This window comes from Microcebus murinus, chromosome 10 (genome assembly GCF_040939455.1).
Source record: "Microcebus murinus isolate Inina chromosome 10, M.murinus_Inina_mat1.0, whole genome shotgun sequence".
Classification (NCBI taxonomy): domain Eukaryota; kingdom Metazoa; phylum Chordata; class Mammalia; order Primates; family Cheirogaleidae; genus Microcebus; species Microcebus murinus.
This window is the reverse complement of record NC_134113.1, coordinates 5118876-5144788: the sequence shown is the minus strand read 5'-3', so window position 1 is coordinate 5144788 and position 25913 is coordinate 5118876. Positions and strand designations below refer to the sequence as shown.

General features: G+C 62.0%; 1 protein-coding gene across 1 annotated transcript in view; it reads right to left on the bottom strand.

Annotated features, from left to right (window-relative positions):
- SHISAL1 (shisa like 1) overlaps positions 1–25913 on the bottom strand; it is a 71777-nt gene that overhangs the window by 6269 nt on the left and 39595 nt on the right. The gene's annotated exons all lie outside the window — the stretch shown is intronic.

Sequence of the window (25913 nt, the reverse complement as noted above, 5' to 3'; positions counted from 1 at the left end):
GCTGGTTTCAAACTCCTGACCTTGAGCGATCCGCCCACCTTGGCCTCCCAGAGTGCTAGGATTACAGGCGTGAGCCACCGCGCCAGGCCTACACAGAAAATCTAACAGAATCAGCAGGGTAATGATTAGAACAAACATGTAGACATAGATATAATTTTAATCTGTAAGATATCAGACCAACTTATAAAACCCAACAGTGTTCTTGTACCTCACCAATTACCAGAGTGATTATACATCTTGGCTTGGGATAATCCCAGTTAACACTTGTTGTTCTGACATAATTTTTAATATTGTTCTTCTTTCAAAAAGTATTCTTATTTGGATGATAAATTACATGGTTATCCTTGCTACAACACACTGAAAAATATTAAAAACAGAGATGCCATTCATACGTATCTTGGAAGCACACCGAGATACGACCATGTCCTACAAAGCCATGGAGAAGAAACCAAGGTGCTCCTGGAATAGGAAGGAGCCAGACCAGTGGGGCAGGGAACAGCGGTGTGAAAACAGGCCACTCACAGCTTCATTGGCAGACGCAAGTCACACACAAGACAAGGAGGGACAGAAACACAAACTCCGTCTGTGGTAGGCGCCGTGAAGCCCCTGCCCTGTGTCCATCACGGAAGCAACTGCCCGGTCACAAAGACTCACCTTCCCAGAATGCCCTGCAGTCAGGGGTGGTCACATGACCGGCCTGGCCAATGCCGAGCGAGTGGAAGTCTACTGGGAAGGGGCCGTGGCTCCGGGGGAAGAGGAGCCATGTTGCAAGCGTGAGAGTGAAGAACCCCCCCGACTTAGGTGGAAGGACCACCCATCTCCATGTTGCGGGCGGGTGAGTTTCCTCTGGTTGCATCTGACGACAGTCCTTAGCTGATACCCCGTCTTCAGCCAAGCTTCCGAGCCCGTCAGCAGGGCAAGCAGAGGAGTCCAGGGAGGGGCTCTGCAAGCGAGTTATGCGCCAAGGGGAAGAGCCAGCCCTCCGCTCTGTGCAACGGTGGGGACAGGTGCACGCGCTAAGGGCGAGAGGGGCCTGGGGCCATCGCGCCTCTGCTTCCCGGGACAAAGCCGGGTCCAGGTCACCCCGACTTCCTGCTTTGTTTTTCTCCATAGCACACGTCTCTACCCAGCATACCACGTGTTGTACTTGTTTGCTCAGTATATTGTATCCAGTAACTTTCTAGTTGTTTTTCCAACTAGAAATTTAGCTATACGAGGGCCATGGTGGTTGCGTGTTTTGCTCATTGCAGGGCCTAGTAACCGGCACACAGTAGGGGCTTAATAAATATTTGTTGAATGAATGAATGAATGAATGAATAAACCAAGGATTTAAAGCCCGGATGAGCCATCTCTCTTGGCATAAAGTCATCAGAAAAATCCATTGGACACATTTTTGAATTATACTTCCCATGAGCCCTTCTTAAGTAAATGCCTGGAGGATACACTCAGGTGACCCAGGGGGTAAGTGAGGCCACGCCGGCACAGCCAGAGGGACAAGCACAGCACCCGTTTCACCGTGGGACTGTAGATTGTAATGACTACAGAAAAGAGGGAAACAGAAAGCAGAGACCCGATCTACATAACGATAAGCCGGAGAGGTGGAGGTGAGGAGACAGAGCCAATAAGTAAACTGTGCCTTATTCATTTACAGTCGGGGGTCTAAAGAATTGTTTAGAAGGTTAAGTAAAGCTAGAGGCACAAAGGTAAATAGAAAAAAAATAACAGAATCAACTAAAATAATTTGATACAAGGGAGACAAGGGGAGGAAAAGCAGAAAGACTGTAATTTTGACATCATTCGTAGTAGGGGGAAAATAAACTTTGTCTAAAGAATTAAAGGATTAAGAATATCATATCACATTGTCATTCTGAAGATAACCACAGGAGCCAAAACACAGCCTTCCAAGTTATCAGAAGGCATATATACAAAAAATAAAACAAAGACAACAAAGACCATATGGTCAAAATTGACAGCCCCCACAAAAGCGATCAAAGCAGAAAGCAGATCGTAAACCACGATGACAGAATGAAGACCAAATGTATCTGCTGTATCAATCAGGAAATGCTAATGAGCCGTACACACTTGCCAAGAAAAAAGCCTCAGACTGGATCACAAACAAAATGCACTGAAGGGAGAGTGATTCAGAAAGGTTTAACATACAAGGTGGGCAGGTGACCAAAGCGTTACGGAGGTGGATGTAGCGACAGCTGCACTCCAGCGTGACTGTACTTGATGCCACCCAACTGTGCACTTAAAAATGCTTAATATAGATTTTATATTGTGCACATTTTACCACAATTTTAAAAAAAGGATGGGCAGAAGCATAACAAACAAACGCAAACCAAGCAAAATCAGGGGTCATAATCTGAGTATCAGGCAAAGTTGGAGGCAGGGCAAGAAATATTAAATGAGAAGAAGACGGGTGCTGTGTGTGGGAGCAGCCAGACTGAGAGTCACTATGAACAGCTAACAGTAACGAATGCTTATGCACCAAACGACACAGCCCCAATCGTCACAGAGCAAGAACGACTAGAACTTGCACCACTGGCGCTCCTGGGTCTCAGGTCCTCGATCGGATCGGAGCTGCATCATCACTTGTCCCCGGCTCGCCCATGGAAGATCTGGGGTTTCTCGGCCTCCAAGATTGCATGAGCCAATTGCTTATAGCGCACCTCTTTGCGTGTTTGATAAGTGCATGCCCTAGCGGCTCTGTTCCTCTGGAGAACCCTGACTAGTACTGTGGCCACACCGGCACGCGCCAGTCTCTCTCCCACGTAAACCCATGGCTCCCTCCCTCATCTCCTTCAAGTCACCTTTTAGCGAAACCCCCGGCCATGTGTTTAAAAGTGTCTGTATCTCAAACTCCCTCTCTGCTCTCAAACTGCTCTTCTCCATAGCACAATCACCATCTCACAGGCCGAATATCCTACAATAAGTATTTAAAATTTGTCTGTAGTCTCCATAAAAGCAGGCTTTCATCGGTTTTGGCCACTGCTGTAACCCCAGGGCCAATGGCGGTGCCTGGTACAGGGGGCACATGCAATGAAGGTGAGTCGAACAAACAGAGAGAGAAGAACAAAGGAAACTGCCCCCTCGACTACCTAAAGCAGAAAACCGTGACGAAATGGATGAATTTCTAAGAAAACAGAAATTACCCTAAAGATCCGGGAAGGGAGAATCCAAACAGACCAATTGCCAAGAAGCGAGGGAGAAACTGTCAAATAGCAAATCTGAAATCTAAAACGGGAGACGCGCAAACGAAACCCAGGAGGAGAGCCCCTCCGGCAGGCAGGCACAGGGCGCCCCCGAGCCCCTCACTCCTCGCGCCCGGGAAGCCGGGGAAGCCGGGCACTCTGTGGCCGGCCTTGGTTCTCGCTTCCGGGACAGTTCCGGTTCCACTTAGCAGGCGGGTGTCCCGCAGGTAGGCTCGCAGGGGCAACCGTGCACGCGCGTGCATCGCCGACGCGGGTAGCCGCGGAAGATATGGACCGTCCGAGGACACTGGCTCGAAAACGGCGGCGGCTACCACACGATGGAGAGTGATGCGGTCGCCAGGCAGCCGTCCCATCCTCAGGCACCTCCCACCCTCTGCTCCCCTCCCCCGCGTTGTCACTGAGATTGTCACTGGCACAAATGCCAGTTGCATGTCCCCTCCCCCCCCCCAGGGCAGGGCTGTTCCGCGTGGTGCCTCTCGTGCTGTCCAAGCCTTGAGGACCTAGCCGGGTGGGGGTGCAGGGAAGCTGTCCCCCGCCCACCACGCGTGTTCCGCCGCAGCTTTGACACTCGTGTTTTCAGAGACAATGAGCGTGACCATGCCGCTGCCGCTGCTCCCGGCTCTCGACTCAGACCAGCCATGGGATCCTAGCCGAGCCCACGGGTCAGCGGTGCTGTCGGCCCGTGTCACAGAGGAGGAGATGGGGACGCGGGGAGTCAAGCCCCTCGCCACGGCGCACACGGCCGGCGGCGAACCCAGGCGGGGCGTTTACCCGGCTCCTGCCCGTGGCCTGTCCTGTGTGGTCTGCAGAGGCAGCAAGTGCCCGGAGAAATCTTCCTTGCCCGAGTCACCAGGGAAATAAGCGTTCATAGCATAACCCCGATGTAGCCCATGGGCTCCACTTGATACTAGTAACATTGCATCGATATGGGCGGATCAATGATAACGGGTGATGCCAGCAACAGGGGAACCTGCACTGTGTGTGTGGGGGTGGGGGGAGGGGGGGAGGGCCTGAGAATTTCTGTACTTTCCACTCAATCTTTCTGTAAACTACAACTGCTCTAAAAATTAAAGTCCATTCATTAAATAACGACATCGTCGACAACAAAGTTCATAAGACAGTGGGTGTGTCGTGGCTCGTTTACAGGATGGAGGATGAACACAGAGCAGAACACAAAGAAAAACGTGGACAGACAGTTGACTTGGGTAATAACACACCGGGTCTGCTTTATTTTTATACTCTAAAAGATTAAAGTTAATTCCTTGTACGTAACCGCCCAGGCACTGCAGCAATGGCCATAAATTCCGGAATAGCCTTAGGGAAGCAGACGTCCCCTGACTCAGAATCTCCAGGTGGTTGCTCTAGGCGCCAGGCATAGATAAAGGACCGAGATTAGCAAGGATGGGCAAGGTGAGCCACAGGGCATTTCTCATCCCCAGCTTCTCTTAGGGTGACCCCCTAAGATCTTCGGCTGAACCCTGGCGGCTGTGCCTGGCTTAGGTCGCCCCTCCCTTGAGGGGTCTTACCCGTCATTGACTAACCAGCCATCTTATGGGGGTTGAGCAGCAATCACAGGAACAATGTGTTTATCGTGTGGCCTCCAGAACCCCAATGCTGTGGGGCGGGGTAGCTTAGCTTGCTTACAACTCAGGTCCTCTGTTATGCCTCTAGGCAACATCCTTGTCTATCACAAGGACCTTGTCCGGAACAGATTACTTTCAAACATCTGGGCAGAACACGTACATTACTCACTAACTTTAATTCTTAAACTAGAAAAATATATGTCAGTCCCCTACAGGATGTCCCTTTAGACCAATGACGTCAGGCAAGATTAGGACGTCAGACAATTCCAAAGGTGGGTGAACTCCCTGCAGCAAAGGGGGCCTGTGCCCTGCCTAGCTGGCGACCTGGCAGCCCCTCACTGCACGTGCTCCCCGAGGAGCCCCGGAGCCAGACTTGGGGGGGCAAGCGGCCACCCCCGCCAGGGGACTGCGTAGGCATGGGCTTCCATACGGTTCCTAGCAGTGACGGCACAGGGGCTCCTATGGCAGAATGGGTGGGTCTTACACGCATGGGGCTGGGTGACAGGTAAGAATACCACTTACGGAAGGTGCGAGCCCCTGTGCTCCCAGCCTTGCTGCAGGGTTTTCGAAAAGTGGCACAGGCCCCATGACATGTGGCCACACATTGGAGTGCAAGGGGTGGAGGGCGGGGCAGAAACAGAAAGGGCCCGTGGCAGCCACTGAGGCAGGGGCCACAGCCGGGGAGTGTGACCAGCTCAACATCCTGGACACGTTCTGGTTTGAAAAACAGAACCAAGCCCGGTGGACTTGACCACGGGGCCAAAAACCTGGGAACCCGGCACAGGGAGGGACGAGGGCGGGGAAAGCATTCAGCCCCCCGTGTCTCCCCCACCCGCCCCTGTGTTCTCAGGTGGAGGCTTGAAATGGGGCAGGCTCGTGGGGGGGGGGTAGCGGGGCACAGCAGGAGGGGGCTGCTTCCCTGGGTGGAGCCCTTGGCCGTGCAGACGGGTCCCTGCCCGGAGCCTGCGTGCGGCGCGGCGTGCATGGGTGGGGCAGACGCCCTGGCACTCTGGGGCGAGTGGGGAGCTGAGGGGAAAAGCACGTTGGGTGGCATCAGCAGGGGTGTATGTCCCGGGGCAGAGGTGACGACTGGAGGCGCTGTGCACCCTTGCGGTGGCTGGACCACAGCGCCAGCATTTCAGCCCGGGTGGCCTCACCCGAGAACGCACCTCCCAGCATGGCCGCCTCGGTGGGGAGAGAAAGGGAAGAAGTCACGTGGATTAATTCTCTGCCCGGGACCTGGCGATGCCGCAGACCCCGGCCCAGGAGGCGCTGCGGAGCCGCAGACGGGGACGTCGCGCTGGTAAACGCTGGGGTACAGGGAGCCCAAGAGACAGAGGGAAGAGGCACGGAAAGTCACAGGAGGCTCTCGGAGGAGGACCAGCTGGTGTCCGGCCTTTGCTTGGTTTCCGCCAGGAACAGTAGGCTCGCTGCCTTGTAGCCCGTTCCCTTTCGAGCTGCTCGGTTAGCTGGGAAGCTGCTGCAGTGGGGGCCAAGCCCCCTCCCCAGTCCACAGCCTGACCCCCTCAGCGGGGGCCCTTCTGGGACACGGGTGGCGGCGGCGCAGTCCTCCTCCGCCCTTGCCCGTCCGCGCGATGGCAGCCCGAGGTGCAGAAGAGGCTCCCACTCTGTGCCGGGCAGCAGCGGCCCGACCTGGGCCTCCACGTGGCTGTCCCTGCCTCGGGCCCGGCCCGCCCTGTGTGTCCCCGTGACTTCTCTCGGGGCCTCAGCTGCCCCAGTCACTCCCCAGGGGCACGCCTCTGTCTGGGCAGGACAAGCACAAAGTTCGGTGAGTGCGCCCTCGGGGGAGGGGCGCCGAGGCCGCGGGGTGACAGCGCGGCCCTGTGTCCCCTGAGGCAGCGGGAACGTGGTGTTGGCCTATGTTTTACGGCGTTCACCTGCAACATGCAGACCCTTGTGCACAACGTGAAATGTTTCAAATGCAGACATGTTGAGAAACTAAAAGGAGTTCTGCGTGTGGTTTCTTAGGGGGCGCAGTTTTGAGGCCTGAGCTGGGCCTCCGTTCCTGGATCTGGCTCTGTGGCCTCCGCTCCAGAGGCCTCCCCTCCTCCCAGAGAGCCCAGCGCTCTCGCCACACTGTCGGGACTCCCTGCCCTGGCCCACACCCTTCAAGACCCCGCTCACCGCCACCCCTCTGACTCCCGCACGCCCTCGTGTCGTCCGGAGCCACACGACACCGTGGAATGCCGGGGCAGCGACGACCAGCAGCCCCGAAGTCAGACAGGCCTGGGTTCGGACCCCAGCTCTGCCCCTCACAAGCTGTGTGGCCCTGGGCGAGTTACTCAACGTCTCTGGGCCTCAGGCACCCACCGGAGGCCACTCCAGACCTGTGGGGCCGTCCTCACTGCTGGCCAGCAGGACTGTCCCCGCTGCGGGCACCCCTGGCCGGGGAGAGCTCTGGCCTGGCCCACGGGGCGCGGCCCAGCCCGCCAGCCCCAGGGAGCCCGCGAGCCTCGGGATGCTCTGCCACCGTGCGGACTTCCGGAAGGAACCTCAGCGAATGTCAGCTTTTGTCCTGTTTCACGGCAGCCACGCCTCGGCCACGCGGGCAGCTATCGCCCGTGAGTGTGGGCTGAGAGCCCGCTGGCCCTGACGCGGGGGCCGCCTGTCCCCCCAGGGTACGCTGCTGGTCTCCTCAGCCCCCACTGCCCGCCAGCCCCATGGAGGGCAGGCCCAGGACCGCCGGCGCCCCTCCCCCCAGCATCAACCCGGCTGCTGCTCCAAGAGCCTTCTAGAAGCCTGCAGTGGGGCCTCTCCTCCCGCCAGGCCTGGGCGAGGTGCTGGGGACGCGGAACTGAGCCCTCGAGAGCTCCTGATGGGGCGGGTGGGGGGGGGCACTGCCAGAGCAGCAGGCCCGCGCTGTGTCAGCAGTGCATGTCGGGGGCCGGGCATCCTGGCTGGGGGCGCAGGGAGACACTCAGGGCTGGTGCCGTGCAGGCCCTGAGCCAGCAGGCAGGGGACCCTCCGGGAGGATCGCAGTGGGCGTGGCTGTCACCGCGAGATGCTCCTAGCCGCGGGGGTCTGGAGAGGCGGCAGCCACAGAGGCCTTCCACCTGCAGGCAGAGGCGCTGCTGGCCTTGCTCCCGGGGCTCTGGGCGCCCGAGTGGAAAATCACTCCGAACTCTAATAAAGGCAAGACTGGGCCCACGTGCAGCGGGTGTCTCTTCTGTGCCAGGCGCCGCTCCAGACGCTTTCCATGCATGCGTCGCCTCGCTCAGCTCTCTCCACAGCCCTGCAGGGCGGGGCTGCCTACCCCGAGATTTATCCAGGAGGAAACGGAGACCCAGGGAGGAAATGTCACTTGCCCAGGGTCACATGTCTAGTTAGTGGTGGAGCCGGGAGCTCGGCCCGTGCCGCCAACCACTGGGCCACACAGCCGGCCCTCTCACACGGGCATCGGCCTGGGCAGGCTGGGGACCAGAGGGCCAGCTGGGTGGCGGCCACGGCGGGCAGGTGAGAGAGGCGCGGAGCCTGGAACGGGCTGTGGAGGGTGCAGCTGGCAGCCCGGTGGGCCGTCTGCAGCCTAACGGGGAGATAACAGAGCACCTGGCAATTTGAATAACAGTGAAAGCTTCCAGCAGCACAGAGCTTCTGTGACAATAACCGTCCTGCCGACAAAAGCAGAGGAGTCACGAGGCACAACAAGACTAATTGCCAGGTGAGCTGCAGGCATCTTGTGTGCAGCGGCAATGACAGCTCACCCGCACGCGGGGCCGCCTGCACGCGGGGCCCTCGGCACCTCCTTCCCCCATCCTCGCCGAGACCCGGGAAGGGGAGACGCTGGTAACCCGCTTACACACGCGTCCCTGCAGACGGTGCCGGCACGCACTGGGGTCGTGCGTGCAGGGGTCAGAGGGCAATCCCACGGAACGCCACCCTGCTTGGGGTCGGGAGGGTGTGCAGGGGTCAGAGGGCAATCCCACGGAACGCCACCCTGCTCGGGGTCGGGAGGGTGTGCAGGGGTCAGAGGGCAATGCCACGGAGCACCACCCTGCTCGGGGACGGGACTCGGCTGACGTGCGGGGGTTCGAGGACTCGGAAATGGGGCGGTCGCCCTGGTTGTCCGCTGGGCGCGGGGCCATAGCAGCGTCCTCACGAGGGGAGGTGGAGCGGGTAGGGGCAGAGGTGGAGCCGTGAACACAAGGCGGAGGACGGGGACGCCCCTGCTGGAAGGGGCCGTGAGCCCAGGGGCATGGGGCCCCCGGCAGGGAACAGGCAAGGACACGGTGCCCCCTCCGGAAGGCCCCAGCGGGCCGTGCTGGGTACCGGCACGCACCAGGCCGCGGCCCCAGGACCGCAGGGGAGGAAGCCCGCGCTGCCCTGCGCCCTGGTTTGCGGAGGACGCCCCTGCACCGCGGGCGCCGCCACAGCGCCCTGAGAACCGGGCGGGCGTTCGGGCGTTCGCTGGAAGGACGTGGCCGAGAGTGCTCAGGGCGGCTTTGTTTACAAGGGCCCGAGAGTGCGGACGACCCAGACGTCCTCAGGGGTGACGGGTGGGCACGTGGTGGGGCGTCGGGAGGCCCTCGGGCAGTGGGACAGCAGGAAGGACGGAGGCTCGCAGCAGGACGGGGCTCAGAGAGCGGGCAGAGGGGCTCCAGGAAGGCTGTTGGGGTGCTGTTAGCTGTTAGAAGTCGCTGTCTCGGCGGGACGCTCCTCCAGCAGCACGAGTGAGACGCACACGCTCTGCCTGCCGTGCTCGCATGCCCGGCGTGCTGCGGGAGCCGCGGACCGTCCTCGGGCGCCGCCCAGGGCGGCGCTGCCGCGCCAGCTGCTCCGTCAGTGTTTCCTGGAGGAGCAAGAGCAGCCACCGCCTCGCGACGCCCCACCCCGTCAGGGCACAGCGTCACAGGCTGCTCCTGTCGGGGTGAAGCCGACCCGGTTGTCGGGCGATGTGCGAATATCCGCACGCGCCACCTCCCAGTGCTGCTGTCTGCGGCGGGCGGCCACCTCGGGCATGGAGCAGGGGGCCCCTCGTGTGATCCGCGACATTCAACCCGAGCCCCACAGCCCAGACCTGCACTGGCCCGGCTGTGCACGTGCTTGCGTGACTTGGGCGGCACGTCCCTCTGTCTCCCCAGCTGTCAGACTGGCGGCTCACAGCCCCTCCCTCGTCTCCATGGAGACCCCCGAGCCCGCCTCCAGGTCCTCGCACCCTCATTTGGTCCCCTCCCTGTGAGGGTGGGGACGGGGCCGAGTGACCCACTCCTAAGGAGTGGACAGAAGTGATGGGGATGGGTTGTCACTTCCAGGTTACAAAGACCGTGTCTTCCACCGGGGTCCCCTGTGCCCCTTCTGCCTCTTCCGGGGGAGCCAGCTGTGAGCTGCCCCATGGGGGGCCCGTGCTGAGCAGCTGGCACCTCCAGCCGGCACCGAGGCTGCCACCAGCCCCGCGAGCGAGCCGGGAAGTGGTTCCCCCCCAGCTGGGCCTCGCGATGACCACAGGCCCAGCTGACACCTTGACCGCAGCCTGGCGACAGCCAGCAGACCCAGCCCGGCCGCAGCCGGATTCCTGGCTCACGGAAAGGGCGAAATGAACGTCGGTTGCGTAAGCTGCTGAATTTTGGGATAACTTGTTACACAGCAAGGGCTCATTAATACGAGGCCTCGGGGCAGAACTAGAGATTCTGGGAGCAGAGGATCTGGGGACTACACAGCAGGACTTCCCTCTGCTGCCTCCCCACTAAATGAGTCTCTGGCCCCAGCTTGCACACCCCAGGGACGGGGAGCTCACTGCCTACCGAGGAGAGCAGGGACTGCCGTGAAAGCCTGGTGAGAAGTTCTTCCCTCTGGGCCTGGAATGTGCTGCCCGCGTCCTCTTCCCCTGGGGTCAGCTCAGCCCGGGGCCCCGGCTCCCCCGGCTCCCGCCCAGTCCCGCAGACACGCGTGGGCTCCACGTGCCAGAGTGAGCTCGCCTCTGCACGCGGCCTGCCCGCGTCACAGATCCGCCCGGCGCCTGCCTGCTTCCGGTGGGGGCGGCGGGAGGGGAGTGGGGCTCAGGCGCCAGCTCTGCCGCTCAGGCAGGGCCTGTCCTCACCCTTACCCTTAGCAGGAAGTCACCTTCCTCCAGGAACCTCAGTTTACCCATCTGCCACGCGAAGGTTTTGGTGAGGATTCTGTGAGGCAGTGAACACAAAAGCACCTCACATACGGAAGCACAAAATAAATATTAAGTGGGAGAAAAAGTATTTCAAAGGGGGTTGGTGTGCAGGGCTCTGATGTGTGTGTGTGTGTGCGCGTGTGCAGGGGCTCTGATGTGTGTGTGTGTGTGTGTGTGCGTGTGCAGGGCTCTGATGTGTGTGTGCGTGTGCAGGGGCTCTGATGTGTGTGTGTGTGCAGGGGCTCTGATGTGTGTGTGTGTGTGCAGGGGCTCTGATGTGTGTGTGTGTGTGTGTGCAGGGGCTCTGATATGTGTGTGTGTGTGTGTGTGCGTGTGCAGGGGCTCTGATGTGTGTGTGCGTGTGCAGGGGCTCTGATGTGTGTGTGTGTGTGCAGGGGCTCTGATGTGTGTGTGTGTGTGCAGGGGCTCTGATATGTGTGTGTGTGTGTGCGTGTGCAGGGGCTCTGATGTGTGTGTGCGTGTGCAGGGGCTCTGATGTGTGTGTGTGTGTGCAGGGGCTCTGATGTGTGTGTGTGTGTGCAGGGGCTCTGATGTGTGTGTGTGTGTGTGCAGGGGCTCTGATATGTGTGTGTGTGTGTGTGCGTGTGCAGGGGCTCTGATGTGTGTGTGCGTGTGCAGGGGCTCTGATGTGTGTGTGTGTGTGCAGGGGCTCTGATGTGTGTGTGTGTGTGCAGGGGCTCTGATATGTGTGTGTGTGTGTGCGTGTGCAGGGGCTCTGATGTGTGTGTGTGTGTGCAGGGGCTCTGATGTGTGTGTGTGTGCAGGGGCTCTGATGTGTGTGTGTGTGTGCAGGGGCTCTGATGTGTGTGTGTGTGTGTGCAGGGGCTCTGATATGTGTGTGTGTGTGTGCGTGTGCAGGGGCTCTGATGTGTGTGTGCGTGTGCAGGGGCTCTGGTGTGTGTGTGTGCAGGGGCTCTGGTGTGTGTGTGTGTGTGCAGGGGCTGTGGTGTGCGTGTGCGTGTGCAGGGGCTCTGGTGTGTGTGTGCGTGTGCAGGGGCTCTGATGTGTGTGTGCGTGTGCAGGGGCTGTGGTGTGTGTGTGCGTGTGCAGGGGCTCTGGTGTGTGTGTGTGTGCAGGGGCTCTGGTGTGTGTGCAGGGGCTCTGGTGTGTGTGCGCGTATGCAGGGGCTCTGGTGTGTGTGCAGGGGCTCTGGTGTGTGTGCAGGGGCTCTGGTGTGTGTGTGTGTGTGCAGGGGCTCTGGTGTGTGTGCGCGTATGCAGGGGCTCTGGTGTGTGTGCAGGGGCTCTGGTGTGTGTGCAGGGGCTCTGGTGTGTGTGTGCGTGTGCAGGGGCTCTGATGTGTGTGTGCGTGTGCAGGGGCTCTGATGTGTGTGTGCGTGTGCAGGGGCTCTGATGTGTGTGTGTGTGTGCAGGGGCTCTGGTGTGTGTGTGTGTGTGCAGGGGCTGTGGTGTGCGTGTGCGTGTGCAGGGGCTCTGGTGTGTGTGTGCGTGTGCAGGGGCTGTGGTGTGTGTGTGCGTGTGCAGGGGCTGTGGTGTGTGTGTGCGTGTGCAGGGGCTCTGGTGTGTGTGTGTGTGCAGGGGCTGTGGTGTGTGTGTGCGTGTGCAGGGGCTCTGGTGTGTGTGTGTGCGTGTGCAGGGGCTCTGGTGTGTGTGTGTGTGCAGGGGCTGTGGTGTGTGTGTGCGTGTGCAGGGGCTCTGGTGTGTGTGTGTGTGCAGGGGCTGTGGTGTGTGTGTGTGTGCAGGGGCTGTGGTGTGTGTGTGCGTGTGCAGGGGCTCTGGTGTGTGTGTGCGTGTGCAGGGGCTCTGGTGTGTGTGTGTGTGCAGGGGCTGTGGTGTGTGTGTGCAGGGGCTCTGATGTGTGTGTGTGTGTGTGCGTGTGCAGGGGCTCTGGTGTGCGTGTGCGTGTGCAGGGGCTCTGGTGTGCGTGTGCGTGTGCAGGGGCTCTGGTGTGTGCGTGTGTGTGCAGGGGCTCTGGTGTGTGTGCAGGGGCTGTGGTGTGTGTGTGCGTGTGCAGGGGCTGTGGTGTGTGTGTGCGTGTGCAGGGGATGGCAGCGCTCTGCACACGGCCCCTCACAGCCCGGCTCTCCACCAGCCGGTCTCTAGGGGAAGGAGAGGCCACCGAAGGAAAGACCCATTTGCAGACAAACTGGAATTACTTGTGTTTCACGGGGCACCATATCGGTTTAAAGAATTTAACGTGGAATCTCACTTTCTTTCCTCAAGGCAGAAGCTGGCCGAGGTCCCAGCAGAGCAGAAGGCGGGGGTGGGGGAGGGACGGCGATGCTATCTGGTGCCAGCTACGCACGTCCAGTGACAGGCAGGATGGCGCCGCACACGTTCCTGGGGCCCACTGGCTGCGCTGCGGGACGGGGACGGGACTGGACGGGGACGGGACGGGATAGGACGGGGACGGCACGCAGGGGCATCGCCGGGCGGCGGGCACGGGCAGGGCATCCGACCCTGCCTGCAAGGCCGGGTCCCCGCTGCCCTCCAGCCGGCCCCGTGCCCCTGTGGACACGCCCATCCCGAGGCTTCCGGCCCGGTGCCTCCTGCTCCTCCCGCGCTCTTCCGCCGGCATCCCGGGCACCTCGAACTTGAGACGCTCCGCACCGCTCCTCCCTGGAGTCACGCCTGCCCCAGCGGCCCCACCCAAAAGATCGCGCCAGCGTCTCCCCAGCTGCTTGGCCAAGGGTCCTCCTTGGGCCCCCAACTTCCCCCTCCATCACCCCCGAGCCTCTCCCCCAGCCCGTCCTGCGGGCGCCACCTCGGCTGCCGCCACCCTGTGCAAGCTGCACACAGCCCCACTCATGGCTCGGCGGCAGCGCTTTGGTGGACGCCCAGCTCCCTCCCAAAGGCAGACTGGGCCCCCCATCCCTGGAATAAGAAGCCGAACCCCACTGTGGCCCTGCACAATCACACCCCACCTGTGTCTCCCACCCCTCCCCTCCTGCACTCCCCTCTCCCCACACTGCGCCACCCGACTGTCATGATGCGCGCGTGCGCCGGCTCTCTGCCTCAGTGCCTTTGCACGTCCCTGGCGCCAGACCGCTCCCCCCTTCCACGCTGGTCTCTTCCAACCCACGTAGGCTCACTCCTGTCCACCCCACAGACCGCAGCCGCCCGGAGAGGCAGGGCCGGGTCACGGAGGGCCGGGAATGCCAGCTGAGGGCCTGTCCTTGTCCTTCGGGCCTCTGGGAGCCTCACGAGGGCCACTGGCCTCTGCAGACTCGGGGTGGGGCTGCTCTGGCTTGGGGAGCGGGGTCCGCGGGGAGCCGGGCTGGCTCTGAGCCCCGTGACTCGGCCAGGCTAGCAGCCGTCCTCCCTGACTTCCGGACATTTCTCGGGGAGCTCGGGGCCTTTAAATATCCCGTCCTAAAGGTAAATTTTTAATGCCGCTCTGGTAAATATTTGATGCCATTGCTTTAATGGGGGCCTGCGTTCTCCATTAAATGCCACAAAGTGCTCCAAGATGCTGTCCTTTTCATCGGCAGCCTCTGTCCGTAAATCCCCCTGCTTCCTGCTCTACAAAAATAAAGATGCTCTCCTTTGCCTCCCGCTATGAATTTTTCAAAGCGTCTTTCAAATCCATTCTTGTCCCTGATGGGCATCTCCATTAGCCCGATGGAAGGGCAGGGAGGCTTAAGCTGAAGGACGATGCCGCCCCTCCCCCACCGTAGATGCTGGGAAGAGAGGCCAGGAGGGGCGAGGCCGGGAGGGGCGAGGCCGGGAGGGGCGAGGCCAGGAAGGGCAGGCCGGGAGGGACATGGCCAGCCCGAGCTCAGACAGCAGGTCGGTGAGGGGCGAACGAGGTGCCCGGACGCCCAGCCCAGGCACAGCTCCGGCCCCGGGGCCCCGGGAGGACCCAGACCGGCCCTGCGGCTCTGGCCTTGCAGGGGGGGGCCCCCAAGGAGGGAGGGAGCCCTGGGGAGGAGAGTGACCTCAGCGGGTTTTGAGGGCAGTGTAGGAGCTCCCCAAGGGCTGGCAGGAGCCCAGTGAGGTGGGTGTCTGGGCGTGGGCGGGGCCTCGCACAGGTCTGAGCGGCCGTGTCCGGCCTGGCCCGGCCCTGCGTGGGCCGCGCTGTGCTGCGCACGTGCTCCTGCCGCGGCTGTCTGCGCCTTGACCCTGCGCACCGCGGCCCCGGCCCGCCCAGCTCCCAGCAGCGGCGCTGGCCTGGCCCGTCCCGGCGAGCTCGCTGGCCTGCCCCCCGAGCCCCTGCCACCACGCCCGAGCCAGGGCAGCGGCTGGGGACGGGTGAGGCTGGATCCAGGGACAAGCCCAAGCGTGTGAGGTGTGTCCACGCACTCCCCACACAAACTTCATGCCACACACAGCACACATGCACATGTGCCACACACAACATGTATACTCACATGCCACACAGACCCCACACATCACACACAGACCACACATAACACCCACACGTGCCACGTACATGTATACTCACATGCCACACAGACCCCACACAACGTACACAGAACACACATAACACACACACATGCCACGTGCCACATATAACACGTATACTTACATGCCACACAGACCCCACATATCACACACACGTGCCACATACATGTATACTCACATGCCACACAGACCCCACACAACATACACAGAACACACATAACACACGTGCCACGTGCCACATATAACACGTATACTCACATGCCACACAGACCCCACACATCACACACACAGAGACCACACATAACACACATACACACGTGCCACGTGCCACATATAACACATATACTCACATGCCACACAGACCCCACACATCACACACACAGAGACCACACATAACACACATACACACGTGACACGTGACACATATAACACATATACTCACATGCCATATGGACCCCACACATCACACAGACATCACGCCACACAGTCCACACACAACACACACACACAGACCACACATACCTTGCCACACAGACCATACACAGCACCCCCCCACACGCACCCCACCTTCCACACTCACACGCGGCACCCCAGCCCTTGCCCCGCGGAGCACCAGGGCGGGAGGAGCCCCCCCCCCCGGCAGTGGCTCGTGCCCAGCGTCCTTCCGGGCCCCCCCTGCCCAGGCGCGCTCGCCCGCCCGACGCCTCTCCATCTCCTGCGCACGCGAGCCCCGTCCCTGCCTCAGGACCCACACCTGCCCTCACGCCTCTCCCTGCGCGGAGCCCTGCACGCCCAGCGCCAAGGTGCCACCGCGCTGCGCCCCCCCCCCCACGGCCTCCTGGTCGGCGGCGGCAACACGGGTCAGTCAAGCCAGACCCGCCCGTCATCCTTGGGGCCCCACCCACTCCCTTTGTGGGCCCTGTCCCCTCCACCTAGGAAATATTTCCTCGATGTCCCCTCGCCCGGGGCACAGTGGCGGCCTCCCCATGGGCCTCCCGCCTCCGAGCTGCCCACGGCCCTGCCTGCGCCCCGGCTCTCGCCGACTCCCGCCTGGCAGGCCACCTGCTGACGGCTCCGCCAGCCCCACGACACGCTCTTCTCCGGGCTCTGCCTACTGGGGTCCGCGTCCCCTCCCACCCCTGAGGCCGCCAGCTGTGATGCACCACCCCTGGAATGGTGGCTTCTAGGGAGGAAGCAGGCAGCACCCCATTAAGTGCACACACCCACCGGGGACACACCTGGACTGGAGACCGAGAGGTGACAGCAGCATGTCCCTGAGAAAAAAGTGACGACGGTGTCGGTGGGGTTCAGGCAGGGGCACAGCAGCCTCAGGTGCCATGCACTAACGGGTCTCCACACCTGTGCAGCAGCTGGCGGGGAAGGGCCCAGGAGGGGTGGAAGGCTGGAGAGGGTCTCTCAGGGGCGCTGGGTGGGCGGGGAGCGTCCCGGGAGGGGTGGAAGGCTGGAGAGGGTCTCTCAGGGGCGCCGGGTGGGCAGGGAGGGTCCCGGGAGGGGTGGAAGGCTGGAGAGGGGCGCTCAGGGGCGCTGGGTGGGCGGGGAGGGTCCCAGGAGGGGTGGAAGGCTGGAGAGGGTCTCTCAGGGGTGCCAGGTGGGCGGGGAGGGGCCGGCTCGCAGGGCGGCTGGAAGCCACCCGGCCACTGAGTGGCAGCTGAAGGGTCCACGGGAGGCTCCTGCCTGGTGACAACACAGGGAGAGGCTCGGGGGACTGGGGGAGGGCGTGGGGGGGCAGTTGGGAAGGAGGGCAGGATGCAGGTGGGAAGCCGCGGACATCATGCAGCTGTGCCTCCTCGCTGTGCCCGAGGTCCCCTGGGCGCCAGTGACGGCCGGGTCCCTACTCCCAAATCTCAGACGGCTCAGGCCGCTGCTCCAGGGGAGTGGATTTGGGATGCAAAGACACCGGAGTAACTGAGCCGACAACAGACAGCCTGGCACCAGGTGCCCGGCACTGCCTGGCTGGGAGAGCTATGGCGACGTCACCCTCAGCAACCGCAAATGGGGTGGGCAGAGACGGGGGAGGGGATAGACTTTAAGGCTCCTCCCCGTGAGTGGGGCACTGGGCCAGGCCCTCCTCACAGCCCCCCATCCCATCTCCGTGAGCCCCCAACACGTGGGGGCGACCCATGGCCTGCACCGACGTCCACACGGCAGCTCAGAGAAGGGGGCCGCTTGCCCGAGGACACGCAGCCGGGCAGCACAGAGCCGGCCCCGGGACCCCAGAGCTTTGCTCCTGCCTGTGGCTAGCGGCAGGGCCGGGACTCCAAACCCGGGGGCCCCAGTACCCAGAGCACGGCGCAGCCCTGGGAGTGGGCTCACGCCGCAGCCGCCTGCGACAAGGCCCCCCGCACCCTCGGGGGGGCCTCGGAGGGAGACAGGGAGGACCGTGCGTGGGGAGGGTGCTCACGACGGGGAGGAGCAGGCGCCTGCAGCCCGCGGCGACCCGGGCGTCCATCCCTGGCCGGAGCCGGACGCCGCGTGGGAAGCCGTTGCTGCACCAACGGCGTCTATTCTTGGAAGCAAATATGTCAGCAGCTGAGGCCAGAGTTCTAACGGCGGGGAAATAAAGAAGGGAGGACTCCGCGTCCTCCCTGACCCAGGCGCACGGAGATGGATTTCTCCTCGCCCGTCGGCGCTCGGGGAGCCGGGCCTATTAAAAGCCCCTGAAAAAGCCTATTAAAAGCCCCTGAACTCAATCGGCTCTGGGAGCACAGTGCCCCCCCGGCCCCTCTCTGCCTCCATCTGGCCTGGCCGCATCAGCCGCCGCAGCCAGAGGGCAGTTCTGCGGCCTTCCCATCCATCGGCATAAAGCGCCGTTCTCCAGGACGGCTAAGGGGCCCCCGGACCGCCCGGCCTGCATGGAAACGTCTTTCTGTTAAGCACCCCCACGCAGGCCGGCGTCTCTGCTTGCACAGGAGTTCCTGTGTTCGGTAATTTTAATCAAGATTCCAAAGTACCGGGGTGCACCTGAGTCTCCCCCGGAATGGGATTATGGGGCTCCTAACGGGCGCTGTCCTTTCCCCGATACCCCCGTTTTCACAGACAGGCAAACGGGCTCGCCCCAGGTCAGGGCCCTGAAGATCAGGTGGCCGGACCCGAAGCCCTGACCCGTCCAGCCACTGAGACACGAAACCCCCATCCGAACTGAGGACGTTTGTGCCGGCCTCGTTCATTCCGGAAGCGCATCTTCAAAGTGACTTTTCCAGAACCTTCTCTAAGGTACATTCGCCCTTTGGCTGAACACATCGATTTTTCCCAAGCCAAGTGCGTGGAGGGTCAGGATGCATTTTCCACGCATCGCTGGGCGGTGGAGTCCCTCAGGGGCGGGGCCTGGCCTGTTCCGTCTTTCTGTTCCCGGCACTTAACCCGGGCAGTGGCCCTGGCTGGCCCACAGCAAGTGCTTGTTGAATAAATGAGTGAATGAATGATGCACGGGCTGCAGCCACAGGACAGACTGTTGCAGAGCGGGACAGGAGGGGTGGGGATGGGGATTTTGCCAAGAGGGCACCAAGATGTCTCCTAGGGGGTGGGAGACGCAGGCGTGTGGCCGGAAGGTCTGACCACTCCTCTGCCCCCGGGCCCCCTGCTTGCTCTGCCCCAGGGAGGACCAGGAGCTGGGACGGCCCGATGACTGGACCTCCCAGAACCACCTTCCCCTGGTCCCGGCCATGGCTGCCCTGGGCGCCTGTCTATGGGTTTCCCTGGAAACACTGGGGTTGTTTCTACGGGCACGTAAGGAACGCACTCCCGTCCCGTCCCGCAGTGAGTGAGGCTCACAGACCCCCGGGCAGGCGACGTCATCGGAGGCGGGAAGCAGGCCCACGTGTGGACGGTTATTATGTATACAGTGGCGGCTGGCAAACACTGGACCCCTGCTCTCCGGGGGCGGGAACCCGGCTGGCAGCATTCGCTGCCGATTCCCATGGTGTAAACACTGCTGCCGACACGCCAGCGGGGAGGTTGGAAAGGCGTGCACAGCAGACATGACGGCGTAGACTGCACTGTTGGTCCAGACTCAAATCCATACGAGTAAGCGTAGCGAAGTGATTAGGAAGTGATGAGTCTTGAGTATTTATTGCATTTGTGTTTAACATATAATTTATTAAATCGTAAGTTTATACAATTTAATTTTTAGCCGTGGCCGCGTTTAGCAACAGGCTTTCGAAATTTCCGAGAACTTAGCTGTCAGCTCTGGGGAGCCAGTGTGAAGTAGCTCCGCCACACGTTGGGTGTGTTTATGGATCTGTCTTGATGCGTATCAGGAGAAAATATCACTCTTAAACCCAAGATGACGTTGCTTAGAGCAAGTCTGAGTTGTGTTTTTTTTTTTTTTTTTAAAGCCGCTTGATTGAAAGTCAATTAAACACGTACTAAATAGTACAAGGGGGGTTCACAGACGAGACAGACACCACGGAATTGCAATTTGGGAAATAAACGCTACTTTATGAAAATGGTTCGATTATCGGCTGTCTTTGGAGGCACGGTGACATAAACGGGCAGCTCACGGGAGAGGAGATACAATTAATTAGCTAACGCAGGGACCGGCGTCCAGCCTCCCTGACAATCAAAGCAGCGCAGCACGCATACACCGCAGCAGCCCCAGGCGGGAGAGGTGCCGCCAATCGCCTGTCCCCAAAGGCCACCTCCAGTGCACCAGCCCCGTGGAAACGAGGCTGGCACTGGGGCAAAGAGCCACAAAATTGTCACAGGCCTCGACCCAGGGGGTTCCCGGCCTGGAATGTATGCAGAGGACACCACTCAAGAAGGGCCATGAAGCCACAAAGGCGCCCGCTGCAGCCCCGCGCCCAACGCCCACCCCCTGCCGGCGTTATTTGTCACGGTAAGACGTCAGAGGCTGTGTGAGTCCCCTGCTGTGGAGGGGTGGCTAAGTGAACGGCCGAGCGCGGAACCTGGGCTGTGGGGGCGCTGCTAAAAGGATCTTTAGAAAGATTAAGTAAAATCACAGGGTTGTGCCTAATTGAATGCCAAGTGAACACAATCAGAATGCAAAATTACACGCACACCGTTACCAGAAACGCATAAAAGCATGTGTGCACCAGGAGGCTGGGAAATGGGATAGTTGCTGCGTGTGGGACTCCCTGTGGCTTTCCTTTCCTCTCTATTTTTACTCTTAAAATACTCAATATAATGGCCACAACATAACAATGGGCATTTATTTACCGGAGGCATTTGCCACACGCCGGACCCCGTTCTAATCCTCACAACTGTCCTGCAAGGTAAGTCTACCCATACCCATTTCACTGATGGGAACACTGAGGCTCGGAGAAGCTACCGTTTTGCCCAAGGTCCCCCAGTAGCACGTGGGGGCAGGGTCTGAACCCAGCTCGGACTCCGAGACTACGCAGCCCACCGCTCTGCCGGTTTGCTAGCACGGTGTGGCTATGAGATTTTCGAAGTAGAATCGTATTGAAAACGGTCCTTCTCTGGTGGGGAGTTGCCGGGCGGAGAGATGCGCGCACCTGGCCACCTCGGCCCTCCTGGGGCCCCAGAAAGATTCCGAGGGCTGGGAAGGACCCTCGCAAATGGTGCAGGAGAAAACACGGAGACCCCGAAACCCGACAAGGCCAAGACGGCACTGTCACCTCCCGCAAACCCGCCAGCGCCGCGTGGGGCCCAGGGTGGGTTGCAGGCTGCTGCTGGGCCCCGGCCAGAGGGCCTTGCTGTACTGGTGCCTGGAGTCCCGGACCTCAGGTGCTTTGGGGGCTACTCGGGGTCCCACCCAGGCATGGTGGAGGCCTGACCCACGCGGGGAGTCCTCAGTGGTCGGGCCGGCCATGCACCCAGCACGGGCGACATCGCCTCGGGCTTTCGCTTCCACAGCTGGGGAAGTAAAGGCAGAGATGCTGCTTGTCCCAGCCCGGGAATGTGGGCCTTGGAGCCGGCCGGACCTGTGTTCCACCCCGGCTCTGCTGCCGCCAGCTCCCAGCAAGTCACTCCGTCTCTCTCTGGGCCTCAGTTTCTCCTCCAAACACTGAGCCTCAGGATGCCCCGGCCGCAGCCCCGCGGGGGTTAAATGCCACGACTTCCCGCAGCTGCCACGCTCAGAAAGTCCTCAACAAACGGGAGCCGCTGTTACGAACGATGACAGCAAATCCACTTATCTGGCACTGACGAGGTGCCTCCTACACGCCAGGCAGGAAGATTCACCTACTCAACACCTATTTACTCAACGCCTACTATGTGCCCGGCACCTACTATGTGCTGGGGGCACGGCTGGCCGCAAGGCCCCCAGCTCTCTTGGGTTCCCCTCCCAGCGAGGAGACAACACCCAATGAAAAGCAGCGGCAGCAGGCACGACGGAGAAACTAAACAAGGACGGGGACAGAGAGGACAGGCGCAGGCGGCTATTGCTAGCTTGTGAACCCGGCCCGGGGAGCCCTCTCTGCGCAGGTGACTGAGCAGGCGCCCAGCGGAGGGGGCACCGCCAGGTGGGGGGCGGCAGGAGCAGAGGCCCCGAGGTGGGACAGCAGGGAGGCGTGGGGCGGGAGCTGGGGGAGAGGAGACGGGGGACGGGCAGACCACGTTGTCCTGTGGGCCGAGGAGGGGTTTCGTTCCTCCCCAGGTGAGGAGGCAGCGGGCGGCGCGTTTTGGTCTATGTTTTAGCGGTTGGGGGGAGGGACACGTAGGAGGCTGTCGCTGCGGTCCCGGTGTGGACAGGTGCACAGGGCTAGCTGGCGTCAGTGGAGGGCGGGGAGGCGGATTCCGGGTTCATTTGCAGGTGGAGCTGACGGGGAGGAGCCGCAGGAGGGGGTGCCGGACGTGCCCGCCTACCACGTCCACGGAACCCCGAAGGAGCAGCCTGCGAGTACTCGGGCTCTGCACGGAGCAGCGCGCCCGGATCCAGGGAGGGACGCCGCTGGGGAGAGACCGGAGGTGGACGGGGTAGGAGCTGTGGGGGCCGGGAGGGGGGGCGGGGAGGGTGGAGATGGAGAGAAGTCTGAGGAAGGAGCCCGGGCCTCCCGAGTCCGAGGTCAGGCAGCTGGGGACGGGGCAGCAAAGGGGCTCACTGGGGGTGGCCAGGGAGGGGCCCCGGCCCCAGGGCAGTGCACAGGCCACGGCTCCCCGCGTCTCCTCAGCCCTGTCCCTGCGCTGGGGCTTCGCCTGTGCTGCTCTCTGCCTGGATGCCCTTTCCCCATTTCCAGCGAACTCCTACTCAAACGCTGAAGCCCTTTCTGGATATCGGCGACTCCCCCCCTGGCTGGCTGGACAGTCAGTGGACCTGCGGACAGCTGGTCACGTCTGCAACACAGCCGCTAATGGCAGGGGTCTCACGGATGCCACGCCGAAGAGAGACGAGAGACGTTTGCAGAGCAGTTTCTCCTGCCAGGGTCTCCCCACGTCTCTCGCTCACCAGACAGCACCTTGGGAGGCCAACGCATTGCCCCGCTGTGCAGGCGAGGAGCGTTCGGTTAAACCGCCTGCCGGAGGCCCCTGAGGTGTCACCGAACAGGGGCCGGGATTCGAACCCAGTCCTCTCTGCCTCCAAGAGCCTTTGCAGCTAACCACTCAACGACCCTGCCTGTAAAGCAGCAGAACTCTCTAGCAGCTGGGGTTGCTACACCCTGGGCAGCCTCCAGCGAGGGTGAGCTCAGGGCTGCGGGCTGGCCCTGCCCTGGGGCGCGTGGGGGGCGGCCATTCCAACGGCGGGGTGCAGGCGGTGCCGGCTGTCTGGAAACCCTCTCGTCCTGGAGGCCGAGGGACACCCAGGTCGAAGGAGAACCCTCGATGGCCCCAGGCAGAGCGGGCCACTGAACTAGGGAGGGCTGTCAGCTGCGGGGACAGCTGACACGGCCATCACGGCAGCGGTTATGCAAACCTCACGATAACACGGGCGGCTGGACGGGCGTAATTTTGAATGAAAAACCGAGGACAGCAGCATGGAGCAACGTGCCACCAACCAGTGACGGCGGGAGGGGAGGGGGCGGCTGCGTTTGGTGGGGAGGCCGATCGGTCCTCCGGTGAGCACTCCCAGGATGGAAAATGAAGCAGAAAGAGAGGAAACCGAGGATTCCCTGGGGGAGAGCTGGGGAGGAGGAAGCGGGAATAAAACAGGGAAATGACATTGATAACGGAGAACGGCGGGAGGCCTGTGTGGGGGGCCACACGCCTCATCGCCCCTGCCGGCAGCCCTGGGTCCGAGCTGGGATTCAAAGCCGGGCGGGTGAGTCTTCCTGAGCCGCTGTGTGTTCCCCGGACCCGCGGACAGCAGTGGCAAGGATGATCACAATAATGACAACAACGTCACACCTCAACGCCCTGCCTCGGCGGCAGCCGTCCTGACACCAACAGCACAGCCAGAGCAGGAGCCTCGAGGGCCGGCGGCTCTCCCGGCTGCCCCCGAGCGTCCTCCTTTAGCCCCGAGGCCTGCTAGGTGGCACCGGCCCTGAAGAGGCCCGAGCGGTCAGTGCGAGGTGACCCAGGCCCAGACGCTGCGTGGATATTCCCGCTGCATCTGCCGGGCGGGGTCCACTGAGCACCTACTGTGTGTGGGGCCTGAACACGGACACCTGAGCCCTGCTGTGGCCGGGGACACCTGCCCACCCACCGTGGCAAAATGCACAGATAAGGGCTGCGATCCTCGGCAGGGGGCAGGAAACCCTGGTACTGCACGGCCAGCAGGGAGGGCGGGGCTGAGCCCGGGCAGGCCTGGCCGGCTGGATGCAGGCGTGGTGCGTGTGCAGGGTGAGCACGGCCCCCCAGTGCCTGCCGGTCACTCGTGCCCCCCAGCTGCTTCCTGACCACTTTCGGAAGGGAATGAGCCAGGGGAGCCTCGGATTTCCCCAGAGGATTCAGGGTCCAGAGAATCTGAGCAAAAGGCTCCACACTCTGAGTCCATTATCTGCTAACTGGAGGAAAAGCATGGCTTCCCCAGGAAATTGCCAGAAGGCAGCTGCGCCTGGCCCGGTCCCAGCCCTCCCGGACGCCCCGCGGCTCGTAACTCAGTTACGGTGGGTCCGCCGGGGCGGGAGGGGCCGCACTGCCCCATCGGCATGGAGACGTGATTCCAGGCGCCAGCTCCCGCCTGGCCAGCGGTGGGGAAGTCGTGTTTCTGGTGATGGAGATTGATGGGCGTGTGTCCCCGGGACCAAGATGCAGGGGCCGTGTGGGATGAGCCACTGCCACGGGCGCTGTCCATACTGCCGCTAAGCCCTGCCCAGCCCCAGGGTTTCTGACGGGGGAGCCAAGGGCCACAAGGCCAGACCCGGCGGGCACCCGGTCCACCCCACTGCGTTCGGGCTCTGGCATCTGCTCCCGCTGCAGGGCACCCCAGGGTGGGGAGCATGGACCCGGGCAGCCACGGCAGGGGACCGGTCACAGCCCCTGCAGCGGCCAGAGGCAGGAGCGTCCTGGGGCCTCCCTGTCTCTCCCCCTGCCTGCCCTGTCCTGTTGTCGACTTGGCCTCCTGCCTCAGTCTCCCCTGGAGTGGTCCTTGACCTGCTGCTTGGCTCTCACTATCCTTAATATGGAGCGTCCAGGAACAAAGGTGACCAGTGTGTGTCTGCTGCTCCTCCTTCCCCGGCCCCCCCGTCTGCTGGGGGCTCCAGTGAGGACAGAGACTGGGGAGGGGCCTTGAGCTGAGATGCTGGAACCTTCCACATAATGATGAGTGAGACTGGGAGGGGAGCAGGGGGAGGGGAGGGGAGCAGGGGGAAGGGAGGGGAGTGGAGCGGGGCGAGGGGAGGGGAGGGGAGGGGGGAGGGGAGGGGAGGGGAGGGGGGAGGGGAGGGAGCGGAGGAGGAAGCCACAGGCTGGGCTCAGAAGACAGTTCTGGAGATGAAGGCAGCAAGCGGGAGAAAGAGGTTTCAGGAGCAGCTACAGTCAGTGCAGGCCTGGGGGCCTGGGGGGCGCATTCGATGAGATTAGTGGCCCCCCCCGCCCCCCACACCTCGCTCCGACACCCCTGCGTGACCCGGGGGCTGGGCAGCACGCGCAGTGCCAGGCTGCTCGGTGATGTTCTGTTCCCGGTGACGCCACGGGGAGGTTGTGCCACGTGGGGCCAGGGACCTGGTCGGGTTACAGCCAGACGCCCAGACGCCCAGGTCCCCGTCCCTGCCTGCGACGCCGGGGACGTCGAGTGTCACCCAGCTCCTTCCGCACAGGGCCCTGGAGTGGCAGGGCCCCCCAGCTCTCGGAACCAAACCCCTCCCCCCTTGGTTCCTCAACTGGGAAAGCGGAACCCTCCAAACACCCCCGCCCGAAGCCACAGCCATGTCGGAGAGCAAAGCGGGAGTGGGAAGGCGCCCACGGATCTGGCCAACGGGCCGGGGATCCCCTTGTTTTCTGAGCATGCTCGGAAGGTCTGGGAACCCCTTCCTGCGCCTGCACATGGGAGACTCGAGGGGGGCGCGGGGTGCTCAGGGCACTGGAGTGGGACGTTTCCCCTGTGGACTTGCAGCTCAGGCCCTGGCTCAGCTCCGTGCACACCCCGACAGGCTGGGCAGGCTCTTCCCCACGCCACGCCGACACCCCTGAACTGCGTCTCCCAGGAGCGCGGCGCAGGCCTAGCACACAGCAGGCGCACCGTGGGTGCTTGCTGGTGAAAAGCAACGTGGGGCGGCGGGGGTGGGGCTGGAAA